Raw genomic sequence first — 6607 nt, 5'->3', positions numbered from 1 at the left:
GATCTGCCTATGAACTCAATGAATTAGGCCCCCATTTATGGACAGGGCCACAAGAGCTCAGGCTCATAGGAAGGTCTTCCACGTCCTTGAAGCCATTTCTTATTCATCCAAGAGAGAACTGCAGTGAATCTAGTTTTTAGTGTTACCTGTAATTTTCCTTAAGATCTTCGAACTTAAAGCTGGAAGAGCCCTCAGGGGCTATCAAATTCAGGGAATCTAAGAACTTGTTTTTAAATATTTTGATAACTATATTCTGAATAACTGGTTTCCTTTGTATTTTATTTTATGCATTTCCAAATCTTATTCTGAGATGGTTTCACCAGACTGATGAAGGAGTCCATGACACCAAAAGGGTGGAGGACCCCTGATCTGGTTCAACCCTCTCATCTGACAGATGAGAACACTGAGGCTCAGAGAGGGAAAAAGACTTACTTGCCCAAGGTCACACAGTAGTCCAATAGTTGGAGGCCAGGTTTTCTGACTGAAACTCTTTCTGCTATACACCACGATGGCTTGAGAAATCATGGATCTGCACAAAAACCCACCTTGTCTCTTGTATCCCAACTCTAGGAGATAGACAAGGGGAATTGTTGGGCCTGGGCAATCTATCACCTGGTCAACAATAACGAGACTTTCCAAATTTAGCTGGACTGGACTTGACAGAGGGCCATTGCTTGAAGCCTTTCTAGCCAGGCAGGAAGTACACAGAGTTTGCTCTGGACAGGGTCCCATAGTCTTTGGGATCCTGAGGTCATGGCTGTACCATTTGAAGGTTTCAGAGGAGCTAATTTTTGTCTTGTATTTAGTAAGGTGCCTGGCATACGGTGGGCAATATACAAATACTTGCCGATTGATTCCACATACCCTAATTCTGGAGGCTTGAATAATATGTCCACCTAATATTATCCTTGCCCACCAGGATGTTCTATTCTTCACCTGTGCTGGATGACAGAGGGAAGTTGTGTGCCAACAGAGCAGAGGGATGGCACAGATCACTAAAAGCCACGGATCATCCCAAAGCTATTTCTGTTTGGTTTCAGAATGTTTTCTGAATGCCAACCTACACTTACATAGATCCAGATTTGCCAACCAGGTCAACCAGATTTGCCAGTCAGATCAAGGTCATAGCTATTCATTTTAAAAGAGATGCTTTCCCTTAGACAAGGACCCAGCATCACATTACACAAATCAATAAGCTTTTCTTGTGGACTTAAAATAAATCTTGGTTTCCTCTTCTCCTCTTCTATAGCCCAGTGATACCTCAAAGTAGTGTCAAGGGGCCCATCACCGATGTATAAACCATGCTGTTGTCTGACATGGACAGGAGATGGACTTTTTTCATAGGAGCAGAGATTTATAATGGGCCCTCAGGGACCATCTACTTCAACCCCACTATTTTACAGAGGAGGAAACTGAGGTCAAGGGAGGTTAAGGAACTTGTCCAAGATCACACATAGAATCAGATTTAGAACTGGATGAGTCATCAGAGGCCATTTAGTCCATAGCCACTCACAATAGACTGTTCACTCAAGTAGATGGGAGCTGTGGTTTGGTGACCACAAACACCCATGAAAGCAGAGGCCCTTGAAATCCTGGTGTTAGTATCTATTTCCTCGAAGCTGACCAGAAACTCTTCAGGGACACAGCTAAGGCAAAAGCTTTGCTTGCCCCATTCCATACAACTCAGGCTACTGTTGAGGCCTGTTATTATTCTGAAAGCAGACCCTCCTGAGGAGGGGGAAGGACTGCTGGCCCAGGGGGAAAGCTCCAATTTCTGTGTCTAATCCAGAGAGTAGAGAGAACCCATTCTCCTTGAGAATTGGGAGCTGAGGATGCTAGCTTGGAACACTGATTTCTTAGCACTGTGAGGAACAGGGACCTTAGCAAATAATATCAGTAATTTCAACACTTTTAACATTTTACCTTGTAGAGGGGAAATGGGGATTGCATCCATGCCCTGTCACAAGCTCTCTAGCGCTGAAGTATTATGGGAGCTCGCTAATTCTTTTCCTTTTGAGCAATACCTGCCCTTCTTTGAAGATGGCACCATTAAGAAAGCTCTACTCCATGTGGGTGTAGCCGTGACCACAAAAACAGAGGGCCAAGCGTTTTCAGCACTTTTGCAAGAATTGGGACAAAGCTGAAAGGCAGCGTTAGGGATTCTGTTGCCAGGATTGGCTCTATGTACAAGGGTGGGCCTACTTACAGGATGTCATTTAGCAGTATTGAAAGGCCTTCTGAATGGCAGAATTTCTCACACTGGCCTGTCACAGCCCCTCAAATCAGTCACTCTTTTGGACTTTAGCATTGGTCCTAGCCTCGTCGGAACACAAAGTTGTCATCTGCAGTGATCCAGCCAGAGGTGAGGAACCTCCCAATAATGGCTAGCTGGCCCTTAGCTTGATAGCCTCCAGGCTAGCATCATTGATCTAGTTACTGCTGTGGTAGCCTAGACAAGAATTTCTCCTTGGTGACTTGCACGGCCACCCTAGTCAAAGGGAACCTTTGAAAGTGGAAGTATAAAAAGCAGTTGAACAACTATGAACAACAGTTAATTCAAATTTCAGAACAACGATGTCCACAGTCTAAGCAGAGAGCAAACTATGAACAATGACGTCCACAGTCCAAGCAAAGAGCAAACTGTGAATGACTATGTCTACAATCCAAGCAAAGAGCAAACTGTGATGAATGAACTTACTTCATACTTCAAGACCTACTTAGCCTCTTTCCTTCCCTCTCCCTCTTTTCTTCCTACTCCTTCTTCCTCTCATTCCCATACATTCTTCTTCTCTGTTTTGCTGTTTCTCTCCCTCTCAGCAATGGTCTCTCTCTCTCTCTTCTTCTTTTTTCCTTTGTCGATCTTTCTCTGACTCCCTATTTGTCTTTTTCCCCTGTCTCCAACCCCACAGTTTCTCCCATTATTTTCCTATCCTTCTCTCTCTCCTTCTCCTTTAATCAGCCATTAATAGACTATTTAGGACTATTTGTTATATTTATTCATTACAGTTTCATGCTCATGGGTTTTATATGTCTTGACCTCAAAGGAAATCTAACTACATCAAGCTGCTTCTAGCTTCTGTGTGGCCCTCGATTGATTTTTTTCCCCCTGTGGGTCAGAAGTACTTGATAGGATAAAGATTTACCACCACCATATTAAGACACGAGCATCGTAGCACAAATGTTTCTTATCACATTAGCAAAGTAGCAGAGAATAGTACCCCAAAGGCCTGGAGTGCTAGACAGATTGTGATGAAGCAAGAGAACAGGAGAATAATTTGAATTCTAGAGCTGGAAGGGACCTTAGAGACCAACCAGTCCAATCTGGCATTAGAGCTCGAAACACCATTTTGGTATGGAAGATCTGGGTGGGCTGTGGAAGGGATAGCTAGCATGGGGGCCTTGGGGGGCCTAAGCTTTGGCCACAGAGAGGGAGAAAAAGTTGAAGAGAGACACATACTGGCCCTGTGTCCCAAGACGCCACAGTCAATCCACAGCCTCTGCTTCCGGGAGCTAAGGATTTCACCAAATCTAAGCTTGGGGGAACAGGCTTCCTTTTGCAAGCAACTCATATGCCACGCTTCAGGCCTACGGGCCTGCCTCGGCCCAAGTCGGAGCCAGGGGGGTGGGAAGTTAGTGGACAGTTGACTGGGTAGGTGAGTGGATGGTTGGATAAATGAGTGGGTGGCTAAGTAGGTGAATGGGTAGCTGGATAAGTAGATTAGATGAGTGATCGGGTGGGTAGGCAAGTGAGTAGCTGGGTGGGTGAGTGAGTGGGTGGCTGGGTGACTGAATGAGTGGTTAAATGACTGACTGCATGACTGGTTGGATATGATGAGCATGAACATGGGGAGTCTAGAGGGCGGAATCGTTCCATTCGACTAACTGGACATCAGAACAGAGAAGCCGAAATTTCTTTACGATTTTATTTACAAAATGTACTAAAACTGTTCGTACAATACCCCATTACATTGAGGTTTGGGAACTTTTGCCCATGCATGCAATTTATGCTTTGATAGCCATTAGTTTGCTTGGAAAGTTTTTTGTTCACTCAAGTGCAGTTTTAATGACAAAAGGAAAAGAAATTTTCTAAAGAAATCGAATCCTCAAGTCTCTACTGCGTGAACTCTCATAGCTTAAAGTTAGTAGCAGGAAGTTGAAGCAATCGATACTTTTTAAAATTGTATACATGCAGATTAAAAAAAATTAACAAACTAGTTTACCGGCCCTTCACCCTGGTGAAGTTTTCATGCCGAGAAATGGAATAGCTTACATGAATGGCCATTTCTCTCTGTCCAAGGCCAGTTTGTCGCTTTGTGTTATACAATGTTGTCACGTACAGTGTAGCTTCCCGCTGCAGGGGATGATATATAGCATTCCAAAGTTGAAAGTCACAGTTTCATGAAAAAAATGGAAAAAACCCCACCATAGTTTTGTCTTGTTGAATATCATTTTAATATTTGACAGGTGAGTTCTTCTCTTTATGAAACACTTTTGGGAAATGAGTTTATATTACACTTTCCTGGTAACGTTTCATCCGACAGGATTTTTTGTCTCCTTTCTTTTCTGAAGACTGAGTTTAAAATTTTCAGCAGCTGGGCCTGAGAAAAGACTCAAATATGCCCAGTCTTTCCGGTCTCCTCACTTCCAATATGCACTCATCATCGAGTTAAAACTATGAAACTGCAGAAAACAGATGGCTATATAGGAGGTAATTGATAAGTGCATGGAGACTGTATTTGTTTAGATTTTTCAGTTGAATCCCACAGTACAGATGAATCTATTTACTTATTTACGGATGGAGTGAAGTGGGCCTCTGATAGCACACCCCAGTGGGGAGACGGATCCATCTTGAGGCTCCCAAGAGAGCGGTGCTGAGGATCTCTGTTTAGCGGCAGAATCAAGAATGCGCCTTTAATTTAAAAAAAATTTTTTTTAGCCTTTGCCGACTAGAAAAAGACACATGCAGTCTGAGATGGAGTGCCACGGGCAGTCACAGGCAACAGGTGGTGGGCCAGATCTAACTAGAGTGAAGTGAGCTGGAGAAAACACCTAAGCTGAGATGGTAGGCCCTCTGTGAAAAACTGTCCCATTTCCATTGATGGACACTTGAAAGGCGTACTTATCAGAGAAAGCAGAGCTAAAACACAGTGTTGTTTCTGAGAAAAAAGTGATTCTAAACACAACTTGAAGCAGCATCTCCCTCATCTAAATGCTTGTTAGCTCTTCACTTATGGGGGATTCCAATCCATACAGAAAGCAAGAAAAAGTGATCGGGCTTCTTGTTAAGCCGCTCAAAATCCGTTGGAATAAAAGCACCGAGAGGTATGCCTGATAAGAAGAGTGTCCTGTTCCTCTGTCGCCCACCAAAGAGGGAATGGAGAACGGAGTTCATCCCTTCACCAACTGGGAAATCACAGAAACCTTCCAATGGATCTGGTTGCCAACCGCAGAGAAGTCATGGGTTGGTCTCTTTGTCCAAAGTGTTTGAATTCTTTTTTCTCAGAGGGTTGTTGTATTCATGGTCAAAGGATATATACACGATGGGAATGTGGAAAGGATATAGGGGGTAGAGAAAATCTCCAGTGTCAGAGAATACCAGAAATGTCTGGGCAGCAGCCGATCTTAGAGGTGCTGATCTGGTTTCTCAAGTGGTGGGAGACATTTTAGCTAAGATAGAGCATGGGCAGAGGAAGGGGGCGGTATTCATTGAACCGAACTCAGGGAAATCGGTTTTGTTTTGTTGAAGAACAGGACGCTCGTTTGCTGTATACATGATATAGATTGGGATCTCAAAGAATGGCTTTTGTGGAACTGCTTGTTTTTTTTTTTTTTTTTTACAAGAATCATTTCCTTTTTTCCATATGAGAATCTTGCCCATCCACCTTGTGTGTGTATGTTTGTTTGTGTATCTGTTAGATTTTCAAGCAAAGCAAGAATATTTCAATGATGATTTGCATCTCTGCAAGTCTCAGAGTGTTCCATAAGGCACTGAAGGACCAAAAAAATCAGTTTTTCCTATTGAAAGGTCATTGCACCATCAGCAATAGTCGTGTCGTGTCTGACACCAAGGAGAGAGAAAAATCTGGCTCAGGATCCTTGAAGCAGCCACTTTTTCGGTGAATCGTTCTGTCACACGCTCCCAGTGGGGAGGGACCTGCAAAGGCAAGTGGGAGATTCAGCAGTGCCCCGTGGCTGGGCATCCCCCTGGCCAAACCCTAGGGGTCTACAGTTCTCAGACTGGCACCAGTTGGTGTAGGCCCCCATGTAGCTAGCCAGACCATTTTCTGAAGTTTGATGCCCAAGGTCAGCCAGGCAGAGCCTTAACTATCCTGCAGGGCTTCTTAAAGACCCTGGGGCCTTGGATACTTGCGGATGACTTAGGTTGTTGGAAGGAGAGAAACCATCTGTCACTGGCACTGAGATACCATTTCCTGGTGGAAAGACCTTTAGTGTCTTTCTTACCTTCAAGAACATGGATAAAGTCTCCATGGGGCATTTGAGCTCCTTGATGATCTGTTTCTAACCTGACTTCCTAGCTTTGTCTCATGCCGTTCTTCTTTTTACGCTACCAAACTGGACTCCTCGCTATTCTTTCACTTCAGCCTGT

The 6607-nt window shown here is 44.0% G+C and overlaps 1 protein-coding gene across 1 annotated transcript in view; it reads right to left on the bottom strand.

Annotated features, from left to right (window-relative positions):
* Positions 1–5818: 5818 nt before the first annotated feature.
* GRIA3 (glutamate ionotropic receptor AMPA type subunit 3) overlaps positions 5819–6607 on the bottom strand; it is a 274208-nt gene continuing 273419 nt past the window's right edge. The window contains exon 16 of the mRNA XM_031944843.1: positions 5819–6154. The gene's annotated coding sequence lies outside the window, so the exon portion shown is untranslated. The remainder of the gene's footprint in view (positions 6155–6607) is intronic.

The sequence above is a fragment of the Sarcophilus harrisii genome, chromosome X (assembly GCF_902635505.1).
Source record: "Sarcophilus harrisii chromosome X, mSarHar1.11, whole genome shotgun sequence".
Taxonomy (NCBI): Eukaryota; Metazoa; Chordata; class Mammalia; order Dasyuromorphia; family Dasyuridae; genus Sarcophilus; species Sarcophilus harrisii.
This window is presented reverse-complemented; position numbering and strand designations above follow the sequence as displayed.